Genomic DNA, 12,256 nt, shown 5'->3' with positions numbered 1-12,256 from the left:
GGCTTCTCTTTAGTTCTTGGAGAAATAATTTCCTCTCATTGAATCTTGTTAAGGTTTAAGTTCCTAAAATAATAATGTATGAACCCATGTTGACCAAGGTCAACACTTCATAATCATCATTTGGGAAAATGATTTAAATGAGGTATCACCCTCATACAATTTAACACTAACATAATTATAATTTAATATCACCAAATAATTCAAGATGAGATGATATAGACCATGGTCACCACCTCATGTTGAGTTACTTGAGACGAGATTTAAATGAGATAGTACCTCTCATACTAATTAATAAATAATTTTGGATAAATTAAATGGACTAGAAATAGCCATATAGCCATTATTTATTCTAGCCCATGATCATATGAAGCAACCATGTCATATTTTTACAAAATCAAAAAGACAATATGAAATGTGATTTATGAGAGTTGGAATCAACTCAAAATCATTTATGGTTGATTTTATAAATTTATTTGAATTCTGAAAACTCTCTGTCTTGTTATTTTACTATTCAAATTCTACAATAGATCTTGATGTGAATCCAGTGGGGTTGGATAGATATTTTCACAAGCTTTCCAAAAACATCAAATTCACTAAATTTGGCCAAGTAGATTTGAAGTTATTCAATTTCTAACTAAGCACCAGTATTGAATTTGACTGAAAAGATTTAAATCGAATTCAAATTTCTGGGCCTAGGCGGGAAAACTTAACGGGCCGGCCCAGCTATGCGCACGTTGCACGCGGGCCGCCTGACGGGGTGGGACCTACTTGTCAGCGACTTAAACTTACCGAAACGGTACGCTGCTCGTGGGACGTTGGATCAGGCGAGGATCTGACGGTCGAGCGTCGTCGTCGTCGACGAGAAGCGAGCACTGGCACGGCGGAGGGAGGGGGTCGGCGGCGATCCTGGGCTCCGGCGATCGACGGCGTTGGTGCAGGGCGACGTTGCGGACGACGACGAGGCAGCTGGTACCGACGGCGACTCCAATGGTGGCCGAAATCGACGGCGCCCTTCTCAGCACCGCCGTGGGCTCCGGCAACAAATTGGACGGCTACGGTGAGAATTGGAGGGGGGAAAGAGGTTGAGGAAGCTCAGGGAGATGAGAGGAGATGAGTTGTGTGAGAAATCCGTCGCGGGGTGGTCTCCTTTTATAGATGGCGGGGAGTGCCGAGGGGGTGCGGCGAGGTCGAGGAAGGAGACGACGCTATGGGCGCGGAAGGGGCAGGGCGACGTCATAGGACTGTTGGCGACGTCGAGGCAGTCCTTGGGAGCGTCCTGGCGCAGCAAGGGGTGGTCTAAATCAACGGCGTCATGAGCGTGTACTGAGGTACAGTGGCGGCGGTCGTCGTCGAGGGCGTCGTCTACAGCGCGTCCGCGGCCAATTGGAGATGTCCGGGAGGTTGCTGAAGTCGAGGAGAGCAGGTGGGTGAAGAAAAGGGGGCGAGAGGAGGACGGAGTCAATGGGACGCGTGTGTGCTCCGGCGTGTCCAGAGACGTGCCAGTGCGCGCTCTGGCACGACCTGGGCGTCCTGGGCACGTCATGTTCTGGTGCGTGTGGGCGTCTCCTTGGGCAAGGGCTGGCACGAGCGGGTTCAGGGTGACGTGGAGAACCTCCAGGACATGGTGTGGCATAGCTGAGGTGAAGGGAGAGAGTGATGGCATGGTGGGTGACATGGTGGCCGGCATGGTCTTGTTTTAGATCATGTCACTCTTTGTACTGTGGTACTATGGCTTGTCTTTGATGCAGAGGTGTAAGGAGGGGTCAATGATGGCCAGAGGGGTTAGGGTTTAGGCAAGAATCCTCTGGATAAAGGCATGTGTGGAGTTGGTAGGTTAGTGCACATAAGGTGCTCGACCAAATGGCCGCAAGAACTCAATTTGTAAATTTTGAAATGAAATTTGGTGGAGTTGATTCATATATTAATTGGCATGCAATGGTGGTGGTGGTGTTCAAAATTGAGTTGTTTTGCAAAATTCCAAATTGGGTATGATCTTGTTTTTGTTTCATTGTTGCTACTTTGCTTGATCACCATTTGAATTCTAGCAAGAATTTGCAGGGGTGTGTTTGAGCAAAGTTGTTCACCTTGATGTGGTCTTGGATGAGGTGCAAAGAGTTGTTAGGGTTTGGTTTAAGAATCTCTTAACAAAAGGGCTCAAAGTGGGTTACATATTAAAAATGGCACATGTGACCATTATCACATGCAATTTGGAATTTGCATTTCTTTGATTTTTGATCTGATTTTTCTTGACCCAATTGATGTTGTTGAGTGTTGAAATGGTATAGAGGAGTGATCCAACCATTCACACCAAGTCTTAGGCTCAAAATTCTCAAATTCATATTTTTGGCCATTTCCTCTCATATGTCTCTATGTATAGTTTTTATTTTTATTTTATTTTCTTTTATTTTACCTTGGATTTGATTTGTTAAATATTAGATAGGGTTTATTAATGTTTTCCAATCATTGGCATAATGTAGAATGGCTTAGGTTAGAGTTTTGCAACAATAGCCATAGCCTCATATGTGAAGCTATTTGCCTTTTCTTCTTTTTCTTATTTGTTTCTCTTTGATCTAAATGATCATGGTTTAGGGTTTAGTGGGGGTTAACAATGGTTTAAAACCATTTTGGTGAGGTAACAAGGCATTGGTTAAGATTTGCATACTAGGGCTATATGCCCACATATGTCTTTTTATTTTATTTTATCTTCTTCTTATTTGATCCTATTTGGTTTTGAAATAGGGTAGGGTCTAGGGTTTTTGGAAACATGTTCAATGCAACAAACAAACAATCATGGCAAGGCTCATCCCATACATGCATGAGCACTATGCCTAACACCTAGTTGAATAAAAGTTTTTGTTGGTTCCAAAATTTGAAAATGGAAATTTATTTTTTCTTCTTTGTTTGAAAATTTGGGATGTTACAAACCCTTCCCCCTTAAACAAATCTCGTCCCGAGATTTTAAGAAAAGTTAGGTTCCTAAGAGAGATGGGGCGATTGGATTAACAGGGAAACATACTTGGCATGGCCTGAGGTGCTTCTTGTGCTTCTGTTGCACTCATGTGGTAGAGACGGCCGTTGTGGTTGTTCTGGTTCCTTCTAGCTGCGAAGCGGCACTGTTGCTGGGCAGGTGCAGTGGTATTGGGGGTTGTCTTGGCAAGCTTCTTGGGGAATTCATTGGAGTAATGACCCACAGTTCCACATTCATAGCAGGTTACCGTTGACTTATCCTTTGGGGTGACGGGGACCGCGTTGCTTCCAGTCCTTGGGCTAGTATTGAGGTTGTTGTTTTTACCATTGTTGTTGTTGCTGTTGTGGTTGTTGTTGTTATTGTGGCTGTTGTTGTTGTTGCCTCCGGGCTTCGGGGGTCCTCCATTGTTGTTGGTGTAGTTTGGGCGATACGTCTGAGCAGTTGGCTTGTTGTGTCTTGGGGTAAATCCTCCAGAGGAGTTGTTGCGGTACTTCTGTGTATGGTGGGGTCCATTCTGGTTCATCATCCTGCGCTTGCGGTTCTCGTTGGTTTGATGCAGCTTCCCTTCAATCTGTATGGCTGAGTCCACAAGGGCTTCCAAGTCAGCGAACAGAATGTTCACTAACACCGTTTGCATTTCATCATGCAGTCCATTCAGAAATCTCTCCTTCCTCTTCTCGTTGGTGTCGGTCTCATCCGGGGCGTACCTTGACAGAGTAAGAAACCTGTCGCGGTATTCCACCACGGACATCCTTCCTTGTTTGAGTTCGCAGAACTCATCTCTCATCTTCTTGATCAGTCCTTGGGGTACATGGTATTTGCTGAACTTGAGTTTGAAGTCTTCCCAAGTCATCATTTGTCCCGCATTCATTGCACGGGCACTTGTCCTCCAGGCTCTTGCAGGTCTTGACAGGTAGTGGGTGGCGAATAGTACTTTCTCTGCGGCTTCTACTCCCGCAACTTCCAGGTTGTTCTCCATGGTTTGGAGCCAGTCATCTGCATCTAGGGGTTCTTCTATCTTGCTAAACATGGGAGGGTTGGTGTTCTGAAAATTCTTCAGCTTTGATCCAGGATGATCATGGTTTCCATGGCCTTGGTTGTTCTGAGCCAGTTGTTGTAGTGCAGCAAGGTTGGCTTGTCTTTCAGCTCTTTCTACTTCTCGGTCTGCCATCATCATCTGCAACATCTGCAGCATTGCGTCCTGGTTGGTGCTGCGGGTTGGTGGGGCCATCTGAACATTGGGGTAGATGATAAGATAAGAGGGAAATTTCTATGGTTTGTTTGTTTTAAAGTTCAAAAAGTTCAAAACTTGAAAACTTGAGTAGTGTTGAGGGGGTAAAAACCAACAACACTTTTTCATTCATACCAAACATCACACATTACAAAGCTAACACACCGTTGGTTTGAAGAACCATTAATTCGTTCTACGATACAAGGGGATCCTGATACAAACTCACACCTACTCAAGTGCTTTAGTGATATTACTCTTCATCCGGCATGGTGAGTTCTTCGTCTTCATGGGTAATGTGCCTGGCGAAAGGCGCGGGCGTTGTCCAACTCCTTGCGGGTCTTGTACAACATGAAGTCCAGGTATGCAACATAGTGGTTCCGGGTGAGGTGGCATGGTTATTGGTCTTCCCATGGGATCATGTCTTGGGTAGTAGAAAAAGAGAGTGTTCTTGATCTTGTTCACATTCTATCCACACAGACGGGCAATTGCTTCTTGCATGGCTCTAGCTATTCCATCCTTCCAAGTGTTTCCCATTACAGAAAACCATATGGTATCCCATATTGGGGCTCCAAGCTTGCCTCTCAGATCTGCAGTAACTTCCCACCGAGGTTGTCTTCCCGATGGATTGTTGAGTGGCACTCCAAAGAACTCGGGATACGGGCGCCCTAAATATTCAACTAATTGCTTCAAATCCTTCTCGAACATTAGGTTTCCTCCGTGGCCAAGCTGATAGGATTTGCAGGTGTACTCCATCTGTGAAGAATTGGGATGAGTAAGTTAGAGAAGTGAGCCGTGTGTCAAAATTTTATGTAGTAGTATAAGGAAAAATCGAGCATGGGTTTCTCATTTTGAAAAGATCTCAAGGATAAGAGTGAGAATAAGTTTTCATAAATATTTACTTCATTGGTTTTGAAACTAAGTTTTTCAGACGTCCATTCTAACTAGGGTCTCCTAAGGTCAAACAATGGCTCTGATACCAACTTGTCAACACCCGGATTTTTAAGTCCAGATGCCTATTATGCCATACATCGCAATCCCAGGAATATTGTTTTCGCGAGACATAATAGATTGATATCACAGAACATCATTCATTACAACCCATAATTGTCTTACATCAAGGGATCACATGATCCAGTCTTACTTACAACATAGGGGATCTAGAGATCCTATTACAAAACACATAGCGGAAGCGAAGTAGAGGTTGCGATCCATTTGTTCCACAGGCAACTGTTGACGTCAGGAGTGGTCCTAGTTATCGTAGACGTCCTGCTGTCCTTCATCCTGGTACTGGGGCTCCTCTTCATAGTCTGGCCATTGGAATAGCCAGGGACAAAGCCATGAGTACTTTAAAGTACTCGCAAACTAATACTCATGTAAGTACTATCAACTATGGTAAGGGGGTGCTAAGCTCTAGGTTCATTTGCATAAAGCCAGTTTTATTTCATAAGCACTTTAGTAAACAAAGACTCTTCATTTGCCTAACTTAACTCAAGTGGGAACATTAGTGTCATTCCCACAACTCTGTTGTGATTCAAGTCAAATTCATCTTTCAAGTTAAAATCACAAGTCACCAGTCACATGTAACATTTTTGGAAAGTTCTGATGACGGAACAGTATGGCCTTTCCAACCGTCCATAACCGTGGACACGGCTATTCGAATAGGTTTACACTCTGCAGAGGTTGCACACTTGTGCCACAACATTTGATTACATCTGTCAGGGATAACCCAGAATAATCGTAACTCAGTACGCGGATCATCAACCATAACCTTTCACTTACATACCCTAGTATAGGTACCTCTCCCCATGAGCTTGGCCTCCCAGTGAAGACAAACCGTCAGCCTGGGAACTGCACAGGGCTTGGGCCGGACATTCACCTCAGTTCACATCATTTCACTTTCAACGGAGGCAGCCTCGGCATAACCCCTATGACGCTTGTTTAGAGGGAACCCATACTAAAATACATAAACTTCTAGTTAAGCCCTACCCATAATCAGGTATTGTGGGGGTACTTGTAAAAATTGGAATGGTATCGCATCCGAACCCAACCATCAGTTTTTTGTAAAGTTCACCATGTCATTCACAAGTCACATTCACCTTCAAAATCTTTCAATAGAATGACTCATCATTCCAAGGTTTTCAAAGTCATTGGTTTTCACATGTTCCCATCTAGAGTAGTCACTTTTAGTTTTAGCACTAGCAACTAGTCCTGAGGGGTGCTAACTAGCTTATAGCTCTCTAGGCTAAGTGTGATGCTCTTGTACTACTCCATAGCTAGACCAAGTGAATCATGAATCAAAAAGTAAACTTTGATAAACAACACCAAAAGCTTGTAAGGTAAGAACTTGGGATATGATCATTAAGCATAAAGTAATATGTAATGGTGCCTTGCTCTTGTAGAGCTTTGCCTTTGGGTATCTTGCAAGAATATTAGCTTGCCTTGGTTGGTGTACTAATCAAAGTGGTCTTCTTCTTCCTGGAAGTAGACCTCCTCCTCCTGGTACTCCTCGGTACTAGCGTCTAAAAACGGATACGAGATAACAATCACCAATCAAAGCTTAAGAGCTAGACTAAGCACACACAAGGTTCACACAAGCTAATCTATCATCACAACATTGCTATCATGTTGGTTGACTTTGTTTTCTTCTTAAGAAAAATAATTTCCTCTCATTACAAATATTGATTAGGGCTTCTCTTTAGTTCTTGGAGAAATAATTTCCTCTCATTGAATCTTGTTAAGGTTTAAGTTCCTCAAATAATAATGTATGAACCCATGTTGACCAAGGTCAACACTTCATAATCATCATTTGGGAAAATGATTTAAATGAGGTATCACCCTCATACAATTTAACACTAACATAATTATAATTTAATATCACCAAATAATTCAAGATGAGATGATATAGACCATGGTCACCACCTCATGTTGAGTTACTTGAGACAAGATTTAAATGAGATAGTACCTCTCATACTAATTAATAAATAATTTTGGATAAATTAAATGGACTAGAAATAGCCATATAGCCATTATTTATTCTAGCCCATGATCATATGAAGCAACCATGTCATATTTTTACAAAATCAAAAATACAATATGAAATGTGATTTATGAGAGTTGGAATCAACTCAAAATCATTTATGGTTGATTTTATAAATTTATTTGAATTCTGAAAACTCTCTGTCTTGTTATTTTTACTATTCAAATTCTACATTGGATCTTGATGTGAATCCAGTGGGGTTGGATAGATATTTTCACAAGCTTTCCAAAAACATCAAATTCACTAAATTTGGCCAAGTAGATTTGAAGTTATTCAATTTCTAACTAAGCACCAGTATTGAATTTGACTGAAAAGATTTAAATCGAATTCAAATTTCTGGGCCTAGGCGGGAAAACTTAACGGGCCGGCCCAGCTGTGCGCACGTTGCACGCGGGCCGCCTGACGGGGTGGGACCTACTTGTCAGCGACTTAAACTTACCGAAACGGTACGCTGCTCGTGGGACGTTGGATCAGGCGAGGATCTGACGGTCGAGCGTCGTCGTCGTCGTCGACGAGAAGCGAGCGCTGGCACGGCGGAGGGAGGGGGTCGGCGGCGATTGACGGCGTTGGTGCAGGGCGACGTTGCGGACGACGACGAGGCAGCTGGTACCGACGGCGACTCCAATCGACGGCGCCCTTCTCAGCACCGCCGCGGGCTCCGGCAACAAATTGGACGGCTACGGTGAGAATTGGAGGGGGGAAAGAGGTTGAGGAAGCTCAGGGAGATGAGAGGAGATGAGTTGTGTGAGAAATCCGTCGCGGGGTGGTCTCCTTTTATAGATGGCGGGGAGTGCTGAGGGGGTGCGGCGAGGTCGAGGAAGGAGACGACGCTACGGGCGCGGAAGGGGCAGGGCGACGTCATAGGACTGTTGGCGACGTCGAGGTAGTCCTTGGGAGCGTCCTGGCGTAGCAAGGGGTGGTCTAAATCAACGACGTCATGAGCGTGTACTGAGGTACAGTGGCGGCGGTCGTCGTCGAGGGCGTCGTCTACAGCGCGTCCGCGGCCAATTGGAGATATCCGGGAGGTTGCTGACGTCGAGGAGGGCAGGTGGGTGAAGAAAAGGGGGAAAGAGGAGGACGGAGTCAATGGGACACGTGTGTGCTCCGGCATGTCCAGAGACGTGCCAGTGCACGCTCTGGCACGACCTGGGCGTCCTGGGCACGTCATGTTCTGGTGCGTGTGGGCGTCTCCTTGGGCAAGGGCTGGCACGAGCGGGTTCAGGGTGACGTGGAGAACCTCCAGGACATGGTGTGGCATAGATGAGGTGAAGGGAGAGAGTGATGGCATGGTGGGTGACATGGTGGCCGGCATGGTCTTGTTTTAGATCATGTCACTCTTTGTACTGTGGTACTATGGCTTGTCTTTGATGCAGAGGTGTAAGGAGGGGTCAATGATGGCCAGAGGGGTTAGGGTTTAGGCAAGAATCCTCTGGATAAAGGCATGTGTGGAGTTGGTAGGTTAGTGCACATAAGGTGCTCGACCAAATGGCCACAGGAACTCAATTTGTAAATTTTGAAATGAAATTTGGTGGAGTTGATTCATATATTAATTGGCATGCAATGGTGGTGGTGGTGTTCAAAATTGAGTTGTTTTGCAAAATTCCAAATTGGGTATGATCTTGTTTTTGTTTCATTGTTGCTACTTTGCTTGATCATCATTTGAATTCTAGCAAGAATATGCAGGGGCGTGTTTGAGCAAAGTTGTTCACCTTGATGTGGTCTTGGATGAGGTGCAAAGAGTTGTTAGGGTTTGGTTTAAGAATCTCTTAACAAAAGGGCTCAAAGTGGGTTACATATTAAAAATGGCACATGTGACCATTATCACATGCAATTTGGAATTTGCATTTCTTTGATTTTTGATCTGATTTTTTTGACCCAATTGATGTTGTTGAGTGTTGAAATGGTATAGAGGAGTGATCCAACCATTCACACCAAGTCTTAGGGTCAAAATTCTCAAATTCATATTTTTGGCCATTTCCTCTCATGTGCCTCTATGTATAGTTTTATTTTCTTTTATTTTACCTTGGATTTTATTTGTTAAATATTAGATAGGGTTTATTAATGTTTTCCAATCATTGGCATAATGTAGAATGGCTTAGGTTAGAGTTTTGCAACAATAGCCATAGCCTCATATGTGAAGCTATTTGCCTTTTCTAGTTTTTCTTATTTGTTTCTCTTTGATCTAAATGATCATGGTTTAGGGTTTAGTGGGGGTTAACAATGGTTTAAAACCATTTTGGTGAAGTAACAAGGCATTGGTTAAGATTTGCATACTAGGGCTATATGCCCACATATGTCTTTTTATTTTATTTTATCTTCTTCTTATTTGATCCTATTTGGTTTTGAAATAGGGTAGGGTCTAGGGTTTTTGGAAACATGTTCAATGCAACAAACAAACAATCATGGCAAGGCTCATCCCATACATGCATGAGCACTATGCCTAACACCTAGTTGAATAAAAGTTTTTGTTGGTTCCAAAATTTGAAAAATGGAAATTTATTTTTTCTTCTTTGTTTGAAAATTTGGGATGTTACAGACAACCGCTGAGCCACTTATGCAATACAAATTGCGTGTCAAGCGTGGAGCAAGTATCATGAACGCGGTCATGTAAGGTTAGCCCGGGCCGCTTCATCCCACCATCCCGCAAGATGCAAAATACACGAAAAGCAAATTACAACAAAAGCATCAACGCCCACAAAACCATTGTGTTCTACTCGTGCAACAGATCTATGCATAGACACGGCTCTGATACCAGTGTAGGGTTCGTTGCATGGAAAACAAAAAATTTCTATCGCGAAGATGAACAAAAACCAAGATCCAATGTATGGAAAGAGCCAAGATCGAATCTAATAGATAAGAGCAACGAGATAGATGAGAACTAACCCTCGAAGATCCAAAGACTTAATGAGATCAGATCTCGTGGTTGATGAAGACGATCCTTCCGGTGCTGCGATCCGGCATCACTTCCGTACTCGGTCACACGTACTGTGTCGATGAATTCCTTCCTCTCCCCGTTCTAGCGGGCGGCGGAGGTAGTAGATCTCCACGGAATCCCAGCAGCACGACGGCGTGGTGGTGGTGGTGGAGAAGAATTTCTGCAGGGCTTCGCCTAAGCCGGAGCAGGAGGAAGTGGGAGGGAGAGAGGTGGCGGCTAGGGTTTAGGGTAAGGGGACAAAGTGGCCGGCCACTCCTCATCTCTATTTATAGAGGGAGGGTGCAGCTAGGGTTGCTCCCTTGGCCCACCTCCTCCTAGGGCCTGCGCAAAAGGGGAGGGAGGGAGATTTCTTCCCCCCCCCAAGTCTACCCCCTCCCCTTAGGGTTTCCCCAAACCCTAGGGGGGTTGGCCGGCTGGGCCTAGAGGGCTGGTGCGCCTGAGCCATTTGGGCCGGGATGCACCCCCTCGGCTCAGGTGGCCCCTCCCGGGGTGGTGGGCCCATTGGTGGCCCCTCCAGAACCTTCTTGAAACTTCCCGGTCATCCACCGAAAAATTCCCAAACTTTTCCCGAACCCCGGAAAATGACTTTCCTTATATGAATCTTATTCTCTGGACCATTCCGAACCTCCTCGTGATGTCCTGGATCCCATCCGAGACTCCGAACAATATTCGGTCTCCATCTCACATTCCATATCTACTAAACAATATCGAACCTTAAGTGTGTCACCCTACGGTTCGCGAATTATGCAGACATGATCGAGACACCTCTCCGATCAATAACCAATAGCGGGACCTGGAGATCCATAATGGCTCCCACATATTCAACGATGACTTCGTGATCGAATGGACCATTAACATACGATACCGATTCCCTTTGTCGCGCGATACTTTACTTATCCGAGGTTCGATCATCGGTATCTCTATACCTAGTTCAACCTCGTTACCGATAATGTCGGGGGGGATGACCCCCGGTAGGTCATGAGTATGGCAAACATGCCTAAGTCATGAGACTAGAGACCGGTTTACTTTAGTAATCCAGATGAGATTGGTTTTAGCCAAGTATAAGGGCAACCGGATTAAAGGTCGCCGGAGCCGTGCAATCCGGAATACCAACAAGGGTATACCGGAATAAGGGTTACCGGCATAGAGTAAACCGGAAAGCTTAAGAAGAGCCAAAGTCTGAGAAGGATGAAGGGCGAAGTTCCGGTTTGTTCCGGATAAAACTATATAGGAGACCGGCATAGAACCAATGGTCATATGCTGATCCAAGAGTCAAAGATGCTCTTTATTCGGAACAGGACATCGCTGAGATACGCAAGACCAACTTTATGATGAAGCCCAGCTACCGTCCAACGGAAAGCAGGAGACAAAGATGATGGAAGCAGCCGAAGTACGTCGACCGGCATAGGTCAGCAGACAAGGGGAGCAGGCAAGGACGTACCAGAGCCAGAAGCAAGGCCACTTTATAAATGTAGCTGATGTAGGCTTAGATTCCAGTGGGTTTCCTTCTCTTGTAAGCCACCTCTCCCCTATATAAAGAGAGGGGCAGCTACCCTGTGAAGGGATCGATGAATCAACGAGTAAGCAGTTGAGGGTTTTTACCTTGTACGGTATCTTTGCTCTCATAGGGTTTCTCCCTCTAGTTCATCTTCTACCTTTGGCCGAGAGCTGAAGAACACCACTGTAGCTCCTTGTTGAGTTCATCTAGAACAGACATGCAGGAGTAGGGGTGTTACCTCCTCACGAGGGCCTTGAACCTGGGTATATCGCGAGTGTTTGTGTGTTTGATTCTCTCACCTTCCCCTCCTCCGGATCCCCTTGCGTACATCCGGCCCAACTTAATCCTACCTATGGCATCTGTTTGTTCACCACGACAACAGTTGGCGCCCACCGTGGGGCCAGCAGCTGCGCATGCTGGGGTTCACATCCGGACGGGCTTCATCACCGCTTCCGGTGAGCGTGTGGTCTCTGGCCACATGCAGCGCCTCGGCTCGCTGGACTTCTTCAGGGACAATGCCGGCAGCTTCGCCAACGGCACCAGGTTCCCCAGGAATGGTGGCATCATGGTCTTCGGCTCGCACCGCG

General features: G+C 45.3%; 1 long non-coding RNA gene across 1 annotated transcript in view; it reads right to left on the bottom strand.

Moving 5' to 3' along the window:
• Window positions 1-12,256, bottom strand: part of LOC127298990 (uncharacterized) — a 211,258-nt gene that overhangs the window by 31,403 nt on the left and 167,599 nt on the right. The window lies entirely within an intron of this gene.

The sequence above is a fragment of the Lolium perenne genome, chromosome 5 (genome assembly GCF_019359855.2).
Source record: "Lolium perenne isolate Kyuss_39 chromosome 5, Kyuss_2.0, whole genome shotgun sequence".
NCBI lineage: Eukaryota > Viridiplantae > Streptophyta > Magnoliopsida > Poales > Poaceae > Lolium > Lolium perenne.
This window is presented reverse-complemented; position numbering and strand designations above follow the sequence as displayed.